Genomic DNA, 17,181 nt, shown 5'->3' with positions numbered 1-17,181 from the left:
TAAAAATCATTATTCTGCTTAGGTTCTAGAAATTAAGACATCTATCTCTAAAGAATTTTGTTCCATTAATTGCAAAGACAAACATTGGGTCCAATTTATAAGTGCTTAACAAGGATGTTTTTTTATTATTATTTTTTTCTTCTGAATATTCTCACATTAGGATACATATCAGATCAGTATTTCAGAAGAAGAGTACCTTAACTAGAACAGCAGTTCCTGAAGACTTGAATGAGAAAGACTATTCAGATGGCTACGGTAGACCAACTGCTAAGTTATAGTGATATTTGCTGAAGTCCTTGTATTAGTGGTTTGAACCACAAATCCACCACAAGATGAGAACCCACATTCCGTAAGACCACACATTCAAATCTTGATTGTGTTGTTGCAACCCTGCAACTACATTGGATGAATTTGCTGCATTTTATGGTGTATACTACTGAAAAGTTTATCAGATGTAGTCTTTAGATGAACACATGCATATATGCTGTTTCAGATTAGCATGACTATTGAAAATTCTCTGTTTGTAAGTTAAGAGTATTGTGAACCTACACGTTTTGAGAGGCTCTTCATTGTTTCTCTCATATTAAGTAGTGATATAGTTGGCTTTCTAAACTCTTAAGTAGTGTATTTGAGCTGTGTTGTAAAAAAGTAAATAAAAATTAATTACAAATGCAGCTGGCACCCTTCAAACCTAACCCATTTCACGCAGAATATGAATTTCACAATTCTTGCACATTTCACACTATAAAATACTTAAGCTCTTTCAGAATGAACATGGAAGTAGTTACTAAAAGCCAATGTATAAAACTTGTCCTATCTCCTTTCTTTTTTCTTTTTAAGGCTGTTAAATTTGTTAACAAGTAAATATATTGTTTCTTGAAGAACACTTATTCTCAAACATAGTGTTCTTTTCAAATAGCCATGAGACACATTAACAATGAAGGAAAAGAAAATGTACAAGATCTACTGACTGACACACTACTTACTTTCTTCTTGCTCTGGTACACCATGTGTTTTGTCTGATGTAAGAAGCTTAGTCTAGTAGTTTTAAGAAAAGATTTCATCATGTGAAATGCTTTACAATGCAGTTCTGTTAATCTTGTTGAGGAATATTTAGTCAGTTAATAATGGTTGTGATGTCATTAACTTTCTTCATAGCTGTGCTATAGTACTGTGCTTTGTATTTCTGGCTAAAAAGTGCTGAGAGTGCACTGCTGTTCAAACACTGTTGAAGAGTGCTTGCACAGCATCAGTGCTCTCTCTTTCCACCGCTAGTTAGTAGGGTGTGGATAGGCAAGAGGTCGGCTAGGGTTGCTAACAAAAATTGACCCAAGGGAGCCATCATACCATATTATGCTGTGCTCTGCAATACAAGCTCAAGAAAAAGAGGAAAAAGGGAAGTTTGGGGTTGTTGCCCAAGTGACTATTAGTCATGCTGAGTCCCTGCTTTCCAGGAAGTGGCTGAAATGTGACAAGGCAATGGAGAATTGCAAATACAATCCTCTTTTTTTTTTTCTTTTTTTTTTTTCTTTTTTTTCCTCTCTTGTACACAAAATCTTTTTTTTTCCTGGTTAAACAGTCATTATCTTGAACCATGAGTGTTCACATCTTCTTTCTACTTTTTCATCTTCCCATGGGAAAGAGGACTGCATGAGCACCCGGGTGGGTATTTGGCTGCTGGCCAAGGTTAGCCTACGACATTTAGAAATTCAAGAATGCTGGTCTGTATTAAGATATACTAGTGGTCAAATGATGCAACGCAGTTACAGAATGAAGGTCTATATATACTGGTCTCAAATGGGAAGTGTTCAATCTAAAACAAATTTTGACCTAGGAAAAGATAAGAGTAAACAATCTTCATGCTGAGAAGTCCCATTCTTTTGTTCTCTTCCAAAGCTACAGAACTGACTGTGAATAAATGGATACAGACCATCTTAAACATTTAAAAGCCATTCTCTAAAAGAAAAGAGGCAAATTAAGAATGCTATTAGCAACCCCAAGAAGGGCTAGAAAGATGGGGAAAGGTCTAGATGGCACAGAGCATAAGAAACAGCTGTGCTCACTTGGTTTCTTCGGCCCAGAGCAGAGGATGCTGAAGTAAGGCCTTAGAAGTTTCTCACAAGAGGAATAGAGCAACTGGATCTGATCACTCCAGTAATAGTGACAGAACCCAAGGGAATGGTATGGAGCTGCATCAAGAGTGGGAAAGGTTGGGTATTAGGAAACGGTTCTTCAGTGAGACAGAGGTGAGGCACTGGAACATGCTCCCCAGGTCAGTGGCCATGGCACCAAGCCTGCCAGAGATTGGATAATACTCTCAGAAATTTTAGTTTGAATTTTAGGTGTTCCTGTGTAGAGTTTTTTCTTGATGATCCTTGTGGGTCCCTTCCAACTTTGGGTAGTTATGAAAGCCAGAAAAATGGCTAATTGCTATAGGAATTAAGAATTTTATGTGCACATGCATTAAGAAGCATTCGACAACGTGTATACAATTTCATTGCATAGAATAGATTGATTTAATCAAAATCTATCTGGACATTTCTACTCTCATACCATTTTTACACTGACATAACTCAAGTAAGTTCAGTGAAGTTATTCTTGATTTACAATAGAGTTCTTGAGAAGCATCAGTCCCCAAGACTTTAATGACTCTACTATTACAGTCTAAAAATCATATGAATCCTCACAGTGAATAAGAAATTTTAAAAACATACAGGGAGCATAGCCCAGAAATAACATCATATTTGGAGATGGGGAAAAAAACCCAAAAATCTAACAAAAAAAAATTCCTCAGTGCTTTACATAGCTTTATTAGCCTGTGTTACTTGTTGGTATGCAATTTTAATATCCTTCTTCTCTTTGACAAGGTCAGGTCTGCTTTCTCTTTTAGGCAGCTCAGAAGACTCAAGTTATAGCTAATTGCTTTGATTATTGGTTCTGTAACCTCTAATTCCCCATGACCTTTTCTGAGCCAATTTTCAATTTAATGAGCCAAACTAGTAAAGTTTATATTGCCCTTTTGATGAGAGCTGCCAGAATGTTTTGACAAATTAAGTGTTCCACATAATATGCTGCTTTCTAACAAAATGAAACTGAGAGGTAATGTTGTTATTTGTCTTTTAAGTTATGTGGCTGTAGAGAACCATTTGTTTCCACAGGAAAAAAAATAAAAATTAAAAAAAAAATCTATACTACCTTCTGTAACTTTAATTTGAGCATGCTTATTCTGTATAGGCTGGTACCTCCAAAATTAAAAAGGAATGCATATTGGTATGAATCTTACAACTGTTTCCTTATCCATTCTCTCATTGTTTCCTTATCCAGTTCTGTACATGATTAAAGCACACTGATTTATTCAACCACTCCCCAAAGTTGGACACTGTGCCGAAGACGGAAACATATAGAGAACATCAGCAAGCTTTCTGCGACCATTTCCAACAAAGAGCAGGTTATTATATTAAAAACATTTATTTTAGATAACAGTTCATGTTACTGTAATTATGTCTTCATAATTATCATTATTATTATCATTACTATGCTACTCATTACACCACTGCAGCTTTTAAGCTTTCTTGAAGGTTGAATATGATGGGAAATAGATGGAAAATGTACATCTGATCCGTAAAATAGAGTACAGATCACACCATCTCAAATTCCATCCTTTTCTACATTGTGGTATCCAGAAAGATTTCTCTGTCTACTTTGGTTACACATCTGCCCTTCAGAAAACGTCAGCTATTTATTTTTTTATATATATTTATTATTTATTTTAGTGTGGTGATCATCTTTCATATGAAAACTTTATTACTGGAGCAGTTATTTGCCTCACCCCACCAAACAGATACAATTCTACCATCAAAAGGAAGATAAACAAATCAGTACTATTCCCCAGTAGAGTTCACAAAACCATCGAATACTGTAGGATTATGAGCTACTCCAAGAGATCAGCATTCTCAATTTCTACAAGCATGTCCAAAAAGAAAGACAGCACATCTGATTTCTGTAGCCTAGAGCCTTTAACCCAGGCCTAGTGCATTTAGCTGGTTCTTTAAATGGCTTTACAAAAACCTAAAGCCTTGATAGTAAAGGTTTACATATGTTGACTTGATTACTGACTAAAAAATAATTCCAGTGAGAGCACAGTTAGAAGAGCTCAATTATTTCTATGTTGCGCTAACAATGAGTTAATATTTTTTGTTAATATACTGAATTTAATGAGGAATCTTCTTGCAAACATTACCTACACAACAATAAGTTACTTTCAATTCAATATAAATCTTAATCAGTTTTTACTGTTCACCATTCATAGTAAGAAAAATTTGCAAATAACAAATAAATGAAAACTACTAAAAAGTTAATATACCTGTTAAAGATAGGCATGATTTGATTTTGGATTACTCCAGCAAAATAAATTATTTCAGTAAAAATAATATAATGACATCTTTAGCGGAGCTATGTCCTTAGGATTACTTAGATTTCTGCACCCTAGCCTCATAAATCATTAAGAGATCTTCTTGGATACCAAACTTCCAAGTAAAGTATTTAACGGCATTAAATCTGATCATAATATGAGAACATACATTAACACAATTTGATTTCTTTCTCTTAAAAAATGCTCATATGACATATTAGGACAGCTGTTAAAAAAATGAAATTGTTTTTTGTTGTTGCTGTTATTTTTAAAATTCAAAATTCATTACTTCTCTTTCAAATTAAAAACAGAGATCTCTTGCCATTCCCTATCTGCTCCCTCTCGGTTCTGAGAAGAGGTAAGGTGCTGATTTGTTTTAGAAAAGTCATTTTGGCTTGGAAAGCTGTATATTTGTGTGTTTTTTATAAAACTTTATCTTTAAAGTAAATCCTCTATCTCTAAATAAATATCCTCTAAATAAAGTAAAGCTCTATCATCTAGAAAAATGAATGGCTGGGATACAAAAGATTGCAGGAAGAAAAGAGGGAAAAAGAGCTACCTAATTAACACCTTCTGGACTGGATTAGATACCTTATAATCAACTTTATTATCTCTACACTATTATTCCTATCACAGCAATTCTGGTAAAATTGTAATTTGCACCATTATCAAGAGAGCAAAAGGACACTGTTTTTTCTGTTTGGTTTTGTTTCTAAATACTGGGAAAAATGTGCGCAATGAACCCATCTTCAACACTCTTAAGCAATCACAGCATGTTAAATCATAAACTTGTACTGTCTTCAAACACAAGCAAATTACCAAAACCAAATGACTGTAAACCTTTTCATTTAATGAAAGTTAAGACTTTGTGAAGAGCGTGTGGTCATCATAAACTTCTCACTATGACGTAATCTTCTACGAATGATATGCATTACCCAGCAAGTGACTGAAGAGACTTCTAAGATTTATTTCAGTACTGCCCCTTGTTTTGAGATTTCTACTATTAAATTAGATTTCTAAAGATTATATTGCTTTGGATATCCACGTTATCCTAGCTATAAACAACTGCAAATGGGAATTTAGTGCCTTGGTGAGTGTTTGAGAGATTTGTGTATTTATTTCAAGTTAGTCCTACTTTTTCAATTTCTTTTTCTTTTGTGAGATAGTGAAGCTGTGTCTAACTCTTTTTATACTATTTGCATTGGATAAAGCTTCAAATAACTGGATCTAACAGAACCTATTCCACAATGGCAAGGGCGCTGGACTAGATGACCTTTAATGGTTCTGTCTAGCTGAAACCATTCTATTATTGTACGTAGTGCTGTCCAAATTTTATGTTACAAAAATATTTTTCTCACTCCAAGAGATGCTGAAGCATAGTGATGTTCTAGATAAGGAACTATCAGCATATTTTCAGGTAAGTTAATGCCAAATCATAATTTGGAGTGCGGGACAATATGATCTCTAAACTTACTGTACAACATCAAAGGACAGAGGGGCACAAAATCTTCCCAAATGCTGAACTCCAGCCCATCGGAAAGAAAGCAACAGAGAGAGCCTTACCAACACCAACTGAAAGAGAGACCCAAGATTGTTCCCAGGAGAGCCGGCAAGAAATGAAGATCAAAAAATTCAAATTACCTGGCATCAATTATCACTATAAGAAAGGCCACCCATAAACGACAACTGTAAGGAAACACTCATGAAAACTTATTATTTTCATTCACATTATTTAGTATGTGGTATACTTTATCATTTTTGAAATGAGTTTTTTGAAATGCGTGAAATAGAGAGACACTGTACTAAGTGCTTGTAGAAAGGCATAGAACGCAATATAGAAAGGAACTGTCAAATCAGCATGGTGACTACTGTCAGTATAAAACCGTACCCAGTCTGCCAAACCTCCTTTGGGAAGGAAAAAATGGTGAAGTAACTATGCACAATAATCTATTCTACTCTTGATGTTATTCAATCAGCACTAGACAGAATAGTAAAGTGACTATATGATGTACTGAGGGCTCATCTGGCTCTCTGGCAAGGCTGCCAGAACAGTGCTTCCGCCCTGAAGGGGTTGAAAAAATTTGACATCAACAACTTGATCTACTGGGATTGTGACAGCAGGTCTATATCTTTTTAGTGCACTGTGTCAAACTGAAGAAGATAGGGAAAGTAACATGGAACAAATGTTTTGACCTTACAGCGCTGTGCTGTGGTGACGAGATATAAGTGTTATCATTTTTTCCAGCTAAGGCTTGCCAAGAGCAATACCTTCTGCTGTACATATGAGTGGCCCTATTTATGTGCATCTTCTGATATACCGGCTGGGAAAGGCATTAGAATTAACAGGCTGATTCTAAAATTTCAGTCTATTCCTTTCAGAAATGTACAAATTATTTAATTATTAAAAGTAGCTCTTCAGATAAAGTGTGTGTAAACCTAAAGATTTATTTAACATTATAAATATTCAAAGTCATTTGGCAAGAACCTTTGGATACAATATATCAGGAAAAAAAAAAAAAAAAATCAACTCCAGTGCACCATTTTCAAAAGAAAACTGCAATAATATCTAACTGCAATAATATGTAATATCTTAAAATCCAAGATGGTAGGTTCGTATTCTTAAGTGATTCTCACTGTTTTTGTATTCTTAGTAATGATACAAGCTTGCTGTACTGTGAATGTAAAGTTGCTGGAATACAGTGAACTACTAATATGAAGGTATGTATTTTATTTATTTAAAAAAAAAAAGAAAGAAAAAAAAAGACCATTTTTATTCATATTCTCCCAGAGCACTGGAAGTAAAAAACATGCTTATTTCATTGTTAATCCCACTTCATCAGATTAAATGAAGTGGAACAAAAAGTAGGTGGGGTTTTCAATGCAATAATCTCTAGAGTTCCTCTCCAACCCCTGAAATTCTGTGATTCTGTAATATTAGCTTTATAATGCGTTAATTTAAGGCAGTATTTATGTGGAATGCAGGATCCCTTAGATTCTTGTAATGAAAAGATTATGAACAGAATTAAAATCAGGTTTAAGTTATATCATAACAACTTTTTTTAACTTCTAAGCTGACCAACATAGTGAACAAGAAGAAAAGTGCATTTACAAATAGTAATAGGGTCTGAAAGTTTTAAAATTATGACTTATACACAAATATAATATAATAAGCATAATAGTAATGATGCGTCTCAGTGTCACAATTGTACCTAGTCATTGACAGTCTTCAAAAAAAAAAAAATTTTTTTTTTGAGCTCCTGATGAAGTAAGTTATTTTCAGAACTCTTTCTACATCTAACATTTTTCTATTTTATAGAAAGTATATATACTATATCACCATTATAAGATAAGCCCCAAAGATAAGCTCTTCAAACAGAAGAAAAATGGTGGGGGTTTTTTGGTTTTTTTTTTGTTTTTTTTCCCCTGTCCTAAATCATGAGAGCACTCAATACCATAATTTGTGGTTTTCTAGACTAAAAGCTGTCATACAGTTTATCATGGATCAGAAGCACCGCAATGAAATGTAAACAAGTCAACTTCAGCATCCAATGCTAAAAATCCACAAAATAAATTTTTTTTGCCCCTTTTATAGTTACCAATTCCTTTGGAAATACTAAAGGAACTACATCTCTGCAGAAGGAAGCCATGAAAGCCAAGTTTAGCAGAATTTCTCGCAAATGAGAATCACATAATTAGAACCTACATTTGCAATGAAAAACTTCTGACAGAGAATAATTTTCATCTGGTACTCTCATAGTGAAACAATGTATTTTAGTAATTCTGTGCTTTCTGATACAGTCAATATTGTTTCCTTTATTGATAATGAGAAAAGATACAACTTTTTCTTCCAATGTAAAATGAGAGACATATTCTTCATATTTACTGTACCCAGGTTGATATATTTTATTTACATGTTGCTTCTCCCCATCTGAGGTTTCACACCGATGGTCCTTTGAGGAAATTAAGTTCTACAAAGCACTACCTCTCTCAGTTTTTTGTTGAATTTGAACTAAGATTCCCCACAGTAAATTGCAAAACTGTTCAAAATTGACTCTAGGCATCCTAAGAACCCTAAAGCTTCTCAGGGACTTGTTTCAAACTAAAAACTGAATGACTCCTGAAGGAAAACTATACGTCAGATTTATATTATAATGTGTTATCGTGCTTTTTGTTCTAATTGGGTATAAAGCCAAAATACTGTTTTGCAAATGTTCCTGAAGTATTATTCTGTTATTATTTTCACATGTAAAAACAAACAAACAAAAACATTAAAAACAAACAAACAGCACGACAATAAGCAGAACCAGAACAATAATTCTGGCAATTTTTCCATCCATTATCCAAATTATTTAATTACACGATTTGATGTTACTTGCAAGTGAGAAGTTTTAATTTTTTTGGTGAAGCACACTGTCAGGTAACATTTTATACAAATGAAGTGAAATTACTTCAACTGAGTGTCTAAGAGAACAGTATTTTATTTTAACATTTTTTATTTGCTTTGAGAATTAGATAAGGACTACAAATAAGAAAACTATCTACCAATAAAGTACATATAATCATTAGCAAATTTGTACCACAACCTTTCAGTTCAGCACTGTTAAAATGGTATTATTTAATGCTAATCAGCATGATGAAAGCTGACAAGATATGAGAAGTGTAAATGCACTATTTTTTATAATGACAAAAATGTCATAAGAATTGATACTTCCTCCGTGGACATTCAAATCTCCTTTGATATGGACTGCTGCTGAATACTTTTTCCTTCTCTATGGCATCTAAATTATATTAGATTCAAGTATAAATTTAGAGTTATTCATTTAGGGTTAGAATTTTTGATGTAACGGAGTATGAGGCTTCTGCATATACTAGAAAGAATCAAAATACAGGTAATGTACGTATTGTGTCACAGCTTCTGGTAATAATAGGAATTCTTTCATCCTTAAGATTTAATCTCTTGAGACAGAAAGTTGACCTGGCAATTATTTTATAGCTTTGTTAAAACTTTTCCCTTTTGAAACGATTCCTGGTTACCATTTAACATATACTTTATAATTGTAAAGAAGAATCATACAGGTAATGAAAATTTTTACCAAAAAAATAATAATGAAAAAAAATCCTCAATCTTTCAAGTTACACCATTAGCAGTCAGTGTCCTTGGTCTTCTGAATTGTAAAAACAACAAAAGTTACAGCTTGTCAGATGGACATATGTGTAGTTAATAGCTCTATAGGTTTTCTTACCATAATTAATTAGAAAGTTCCAGCTTCTTTCATGGCTTCCATAAACTAGGTTTGCCCCTTAGGTTTGTTTTAATACAACCAGTGAAAACTGTTGTAATTACTTCCATAATGAAACTTCTCTTCCACTGATTTATTTTGAAATCAACATTGTGTCAATTTCTAGTGCCCCAGATCACTCTACACAGCTAAATGAATCAACAGGAATGTAGCGTTTAGGTGTACAAACATTATACTCAAATTAGTAAATATTTTCTCTAAACATTGTCCTTGAAAGTTCAAAGCTTAATAGAGCATGCTTGAATAAAGGAGCATCCCATTTCAACTAGAAGGACTAAAGCAATAGTCACTCAGTTGTGTGAAAAATTGAGAGTTAATGATCTGGATTCTCAAGATGATCTACATTTTACACATCTTCTAGACTGACAACTAGCTGTGGCACCAAGGCTGTATATACCCTGTATGAAAGGCTTCGTTTGAATGTTACTCACCTATTAAAAACATGCTCCTACTGAGAGAAATATGGTTCACATCAGATTCAGCTCATTCCCTCAAATGATATTAGAGATTTGGGTATCCTCAACAAGTCTGAAATGATGCCACTGAAGAGTGAGGCTGTGCCATGCTTCATTTTTTTTATATATATCAGAACACTCAGACCACAAGTATACAAACAAGCAAAAAATCACTGTACTCAAAATTCCAGCATTGAAACTATTGAGATTCACAAAACAAACATTTAAATTGTAGTTTACTGAACAGATTAAAATTCTGTTTTTTCAGTGTCTACACATTTCTACACTACAGGAAACAGATGGTCTTTGACATCAACTAAACTTTGCAAAGAAAAAGGAAGGGATTTCAAATACAAGTCAAGTCCATGTGCATTTCACATTATGCATTTACATATAAATCCTTTACAAGCTTACATCTCAACCTGGTCCATAAAGAAGGAATACTCTACTTTTCCACACTCTTTAATTCTCAGTAGGAAAACCATAGAAGAACCTTAAGTACCAGATATACAGAACAGTAGTATGCTTCAACTGCATAGGAAAGGCTACTTCAGATAAGGCTAGTTCTGGTGCTGTTACCCATACCAGTTACTGTGCTGTACAGGTGAAGAATCCAAGGAACAGATAATTAAAAACATTTGTAATCAAAATTATGTCTTACTCATTGCATTGCACAGCTTACATTGATTCCGAGGATACTTATATCTTGGGCCACCAGTATTTTTCTCACATATAATTCAGGTTTTGTCATTTTCATTTTAATATCAGACTTCATTAGATACGGACAATTCTTTGAACTGTGACATTTGTTAATATAGTAATGATACACAACAGTGGGAAGACTGTATGACATGAAGACACTAGTATGAAACATCTGCAAGCATGTCAATGTGCTTCATACATTAAGGAATTACCAGAAGGCCATATAATCCACTGATAATTAAATCTGTTATTATCTGATATTTCTGCATATTTTCCATGTATTTAGGTACTTGTTTTGAAAATATAAAATCATTAATGTGTCAGAGATACACAAGGGGTGTAAATACTTTTAGGTCAGTATAAAACAGGTTATATCATAGTTTATACATATGTATATATATACACAAACATATGCAAACATATAGAAAGATAAATAGACTTTTGTCTAATCTGACTCCTTCTATAAAATGCTTGTTATTTCATTTAATTACCAGAAATCTTATCTGCTTTCTTGTCATCTTTCACACAGTTAGAATATATCATGATTTACTATGATGTTATTTAATTAAAATACAAAAAGACTTTTCTCATTTAGAAGCTAAGCACAATAAGAAGGAAGTTTACATGCTTGCAGTTTCAAGGGAAGATCCAGGCATTGTTTCTTAGTGTGACTCATAACCAGGAATTGATGCTAAGGTTCCTGTTTGGTAACACATCTTACTTACGCCCTTTCAAAAGGTGTGGTGTAGAAGCTGCTCTGAAAGTTGTAAGACAATAATTTTCAAACATACCACAGAGACTTATATAAAAGAGCCATTTCAGTCTCTTTGAAATGAATAATGAGAACTAGTGCAAATACTGCAAATATTTGCTCTTAAGGACCAAAAGCCACAATTACAAAGGTTTTAACAGCAGAAATATTTGTTAGGTAAACTTACCAAACATTTTGGGGAGATCCTTTTTTTTTTGTGGTACAAAGATAAAGCCCCACTAAAAGCTATGTATATACTTCTAATTAACTTAAAAATCATCTGGAATTTCTAAGAAGTACCAAACAACATTTTTTTTTGTTTCTTTTTCCTCCATTAAGACAAGCATAAAACTCAGTAACAGGCTGTGTGGTGCTTAGCTGCCTGGTGGGGTTAACTTAAAACAAGAGTTTATGCTAAGAAGCAAAGCTCAAGAAACTGAACGAGTAATTATTATGTAGGAAGCAATATATCTGTGTAAAACCTGTAGAAATAGTCCAATTAATTTTCATTTTGCTATGCTTGGAATGTTTCCCTTGGAAACAAAACACTCATCTCTCATAGCTTTAACACCATATTTAACTCTCTCCCTTCAGTAACACCAACTTGATGTAAAATTTCAATTCTGTAAATTAGAATCAGGAATACATACAGTTAAAAAAGCAGAGTGTCTTATAGGAAGCCTGCCTATTTTCAACAGTCTTACATGAAGTCATGCTTGATTTTCACTACCACAATGTAATCTGATATAATGACATTGTTTCTTATGAAAAATAACTTTTGGTTCTTAAGCAGCCAATGAGAGAAAGCATAAGTTCAAGATAAGTCACAGCTGAAGTGAAGGTAAAATGTTAATGAAAATTATTTAACTGTTCTTATGATATGACCAATCATTTTAACCAATATTTTGCAAGTGGGATTTCTTTTGTGATTTTCCAGAGAAACTTATTTTCCTGATTAGAGGCTAATTTTTGTCATCTCTCACAATATTCAGGTAAATAGGTATCTGGGCAATGAACTTCTTTGCACTATGTAATATTTTGCAATCAAAGGTCAAAGCAATTGATTAAAATGGCAACTAGCAAACCCATATAATGTGGTTACATAGTGGCCCAATAGTTTCCATGTGCACCTCATTAGGTCTAATTGCATTGAAGTGAACTGTAATTCACTGTTAATCTAAAACAACTGAGAGGATGGAGTTCTTCACACAAAGTGCAGTCAGGTAAGTAATTTCAAGCATGCTTTGAGTCCCTGCAAATTACAGCAGAGTTTAAAGTAAGCTCACATATTACTAGTAAAATGAAAAGAGCAATCAGTGGATCAGGACAAAGTCAGAGGCTTAATAACCAAATAAAATAAACTTTTTGCTAACAAAATTTTTGAGGATGCATTGGACATCCATAGGTTTGGCAGAATACTATTCAACTCATTTTTATGTGTTCTGGGTCACCCCAGCATCCATCCTTTATGTAGTCAAAAACATTATACATTCCTGCTTAGTGAATATGCTATAATAGTGTGGACTTATGCTTAAGACTCTCCCCTGTCTCATATAGTAGCAACTTTATTGCCAGTTGCCTGGAAACCTCAATTTTCCTGAAGATATTTTTTCCCCACCTAAGGGAAAAAATATAAAACCAAATCAAACCAATAAGCAACTCCTGAAGCACCAACTGGAGGAGAAGTGTTGATGGTTTTAATGCTAGACCCAAAATCTAGTCACATTGCAGCAGCACAGAACTGTTACAGCACTGATATGCTATATCTCTGGCATGCAGAATGGAATCCATACTTGAGGGGAACGCTGCAAGGTATAGTAATGGCAAGGTACCTCGTGGAGGAATCTACTTTGGTTGAAATGAGAGACCTAAAGGGAACATCTCCAAAAAACTAATATTTTATTGTTATTGTATGTTTCAAGCTTAAGTCTAGCTTTAAACATCCAAAACAGATAGAACAGGTTTAAAAGCTAAGGAATATCATTAAAAAACTAAAATACTCTCACATATGCCAATTTTGTGCAAGACTGATAAGTTTAAGCAAGTAAAAACTTTAACCAGTCTAGCTGTTATGTTCACAGCTCCATTCCTAACTGTAATTACTCATCAAAACGAATCTTTATTTTGCCACAGTGCAAGACCCCAAATCATAGGGTGAGCATATGCCATGCAAGAGGACAAAAGCACTCATTTCCCAGAGACTGTAAAACAAGCTATCAGGCTGGAGAGAGCAGAGAGATGTAAGCAGAGACAGGTGTACAAGAAAAGCATGAAAGTAAGAAAGGCAACATTCACAGAATAACCCCAGCCTGACATTTCTTCTTATTTCTTTTACAGACATTATAACAAGGGAGAGTTTTAAGGACTTGAATTTAATGAGGTCATCTTTTAAATGCTTGTGGCAAGTTTCAAGTATTGGGTCAACACAGAAGAAAGCACAAAAGTGCTTAATTGAAAATCTAACAAGTGGGCAATGAGAGTATAATGGAAGGCAGCAGCTGACAACTCAACAGAAGGGGAGGACAAACTATAATATACTCATGTGATACAAAAGAGATATAGGCATCATAGCAGAATTCGCTTGGGCATGATATACTTATCAAGGCCAGAAGAAAAGACTGTTATGGCAATGGAAATGTAAGATGTTAAGAGCTTTGACAGGAGCTTTTAATGTTTTCCTATCCATCCTAATAGTCATCTGAGAGGTGCTACTTGAGAAGAAAGCACAAGACTAAGATGAAACTTAGCTAGGAAGTCTGCAATGATAATGGTGGATTTGGTCTTACATGAAACACAAGGCGGCAGAAAATGGAATCTAAGAGGAAGATCTCAGGACCAGGAAAATATCTGATAATGCATTTTTTTTAGCCATAGAGCTCTACCAGTCAACTCCACTAATTTAGAGGAGATCATTATCGTTACCAAATATTTCATTATGAAATGACAGAAAAAAAGTCAAGAGTTGTCATCCTTTAGATTTTCAATTCAGTACATTGGAGATAGTAGCTGAATCACAGTTTGTATACGAGACTACTGAGCTGTTTGAATTGCTAATTTATATACATATACATATATGTATACGCAAAAAAAATTAATATTTTTTGCCCTACTTAATTATGTATGACAATGAGATATCATGATATTCGTAAGACCATCTTCATCACTTGGAATGTTTCTTGTGAGAAATAGAGCTGTAGAGCTCTGTATGAAACTTCAAAGGTGACAGAACTGATACTAAAAGTACACCTGAAAGCTTACTGAGCTTCATTCAATTTTAAACCTTCAAATAAGGAAATTAAGTCCCAGACTTCATTTGGTTCAAGACACAGTCCTCCTTTCCCCATCCTTCTTTCCCTCAATCACACAAATAGTAAAAGATCTTAAACTTTTCTCAGTGCTTTCAATCAAGGTCAGAACAACAGCCCTACCTGATTTCTGATGAGGTCGGTCCCCCTGGAGGTCATTCACGATGTCCTGTAAAGGGAATGACAAGAAATTCATTTAATTAATGGCGGAAGAAAGAAATACAGTTTTACCAAAGGTCTGACCACTGCTGTCTGATGGAGGAAACAAATCTCCTCACGTAACCCTCTTAGAGTGCTTTGATCCTCACTGCTTCAACAGGCCATTTTCACTGACCTTTTACCTAAGAGGAAGCTTTCTTCTTCCCTTGGTTTATATTTTTGGGAAAAACAACACATTTATACACTGAAAGAATTAACCCTGAAGAACAGCAGTTGCTGGGTTGTTTAAGTGGTTAGCTTTTATTTCTGAACCTATTATTCCTTGTCTTCCATGTGAATTAATGTCAATTGCATTACTTCATGAACAAATGGAAAGATGAAATTTGGCATCATGTAGAATATGCACCCAGCTGACTAAAATTGCCATCTATCTGTATAAACATGCTGCTACCACTGTTTTTACATCACACTATAGCTTCTCTGTAATTTTCCCTGTTCTGATCTTTTACACACAGATGCTTTAGTTGTTAAATGTCCCTGAAGACATTAAGCAACAAAATAGCTAAATATGCAGTTACCTAGGTACTCCCCAGGTAGGACGTGTTTTGCATTAAGAACTGTGATTATAACTACTGCATTCATGATTTGTTTCTTTGTTGCCGATAAGCAAATTGCCAATATTCAGTAAACTGTTTCATTAATAACTTTCTTTAATTACACATAGAATAATCACGGGTTTATACAATGAGTATCTGGTTATGTTCATATAGGATTAGCTACTCTAGACAACTTTGAGCATTAAAGCATTAAGATACAGGTGCTATGAAAAAATAATAATTTAACTTATTTAAACTCTGTGAAGAGTGGAAAGATTCATTCAGAAACTGTGTCTCTAAATTAATTTTTCGCAGAAGCAAATCACATCTCTCTTGCTTCCTAGTCCAGTTTAGGAATTCAGAAAATTTATGTTACCTACTATTGCTTTCCTAGAATTTACTAAGACTTTTTGTGGAAAATTGAAAGCCTGTGCCTGGACTATCTACCCTTCAGAATCCTGCTTTCTTCATGTACTTCTGCAATACCTTTCTTTGGTTTGGAGGTATGTTTGAAAACAAGGAAAATTTAAATGATATTTAGCGATTTACCAAATGAAGTACCTAACAGAAGTTTACATACATTTTACACTTGAGTGCACTCTGATGTGCAGAAGGCTGTTGAAACACACAACTAACACCCATGCAGAATTAATACTAAGATGCTGAGACAGCATGTTTATATATTAATTAAAAAAAACCTCTGCAATGTTACAAACATAAAACGATCATTAGTTTGTGATTTACTGACAGGGGCCTGTTTTTAGAGTAAAAGGTAAATATTTAAGTTATGTCTTCTTTCTGGAACAAGTTACAATTGTAATGTCTGTTGTTTTTTCTTTTTTCTTTTTTTTTTTTTCCCCTTAACATTAAAGAAAAAATATCCCTGAAATATCACTTGATTGATTGTAATGGCCAGCTGTTACAATCTCAATGGAAGTATAAGAACTGCTGCCTAAGGTGCACTGAAGAGTGCCAAGCCTCATAGCAGCTCAGCTCATCCTAAAAAGAACCAGAGTCTGAAGTGAAAACTGCAATTTTAAAATTCTCCTAGAGACCCATTATTTGCAAACCATTGACACAAACAGCTCCAGTCCCCTCATCAATGTATACCTGGGGAGCTCTTCATCCACAAAGCCTTGCATGCTCAGTAACTTTACATATCAGAGGTCTTTATGAATTTTTGGCTAAAGAGGTATTTTTACATATGTGAAAAGCTTTTTTTTTTTTTTCTTCCCTATTATCTAAAAAGATCACTAATATACTAAAATGTATATTCAATCTACTTTGATGTAGAAAATGTTCATTATAGAAAACAAATTTAGCATCTAATAAATGTAGGAAATCTTAGATTTCTGGGCAGCTTTAAATAGCATAACATATTGTTTAAATGGTTAGAATTAAGGAGAACTAATTCATACCGAATTTTGACATTCCCTGAAAAGTTCGTGCCTCAGGATGCTTTTAAGTTGAGCTAGAAATCCTTGAGTAAAGTGATTTACATG

General features: G+C 34.0%; 1 long non-coding RNA gene across 1 annotated transcript in view; it reads right to left on the bottom strand.

Annotated features, from left to right (window-relative positions):
• Positions 1-15,031: 15,031 nt before the first annotated feature.
• Positions 15,032-17,181, bottom strand: part of LOC146759044 (uncharacterized) — a 162,956-nt gene continuing 160,806 nt past the window's right edge. Inside the window, exon 3 of the long non-coding RNA XR_014933024.1 lies at positions 15,032-15,093. This is a non-coding gene — a long non-coding RNA (uncharacterized LOC146759044). The remainder of the gene's footprint in view (positions 15,094-17,181) is intronic.

Source organism: Coturnix japonica, chromosome 11 (genome assembly GCF_054131305.1).
Source record: "Coturnix japonica strain WE chromosome 11, WE-NBRP24, whole genome shotgun sequence".
NCBI classification, from domain to species: Eukaryota; Metazoa; Chordata; class Aves; order Galliformes; family Phasianidae; genus Coturnix; species Coturnix japonica.
This window is presented reverse-complemented; position numbering and strand designations above follow the sequence as displayed.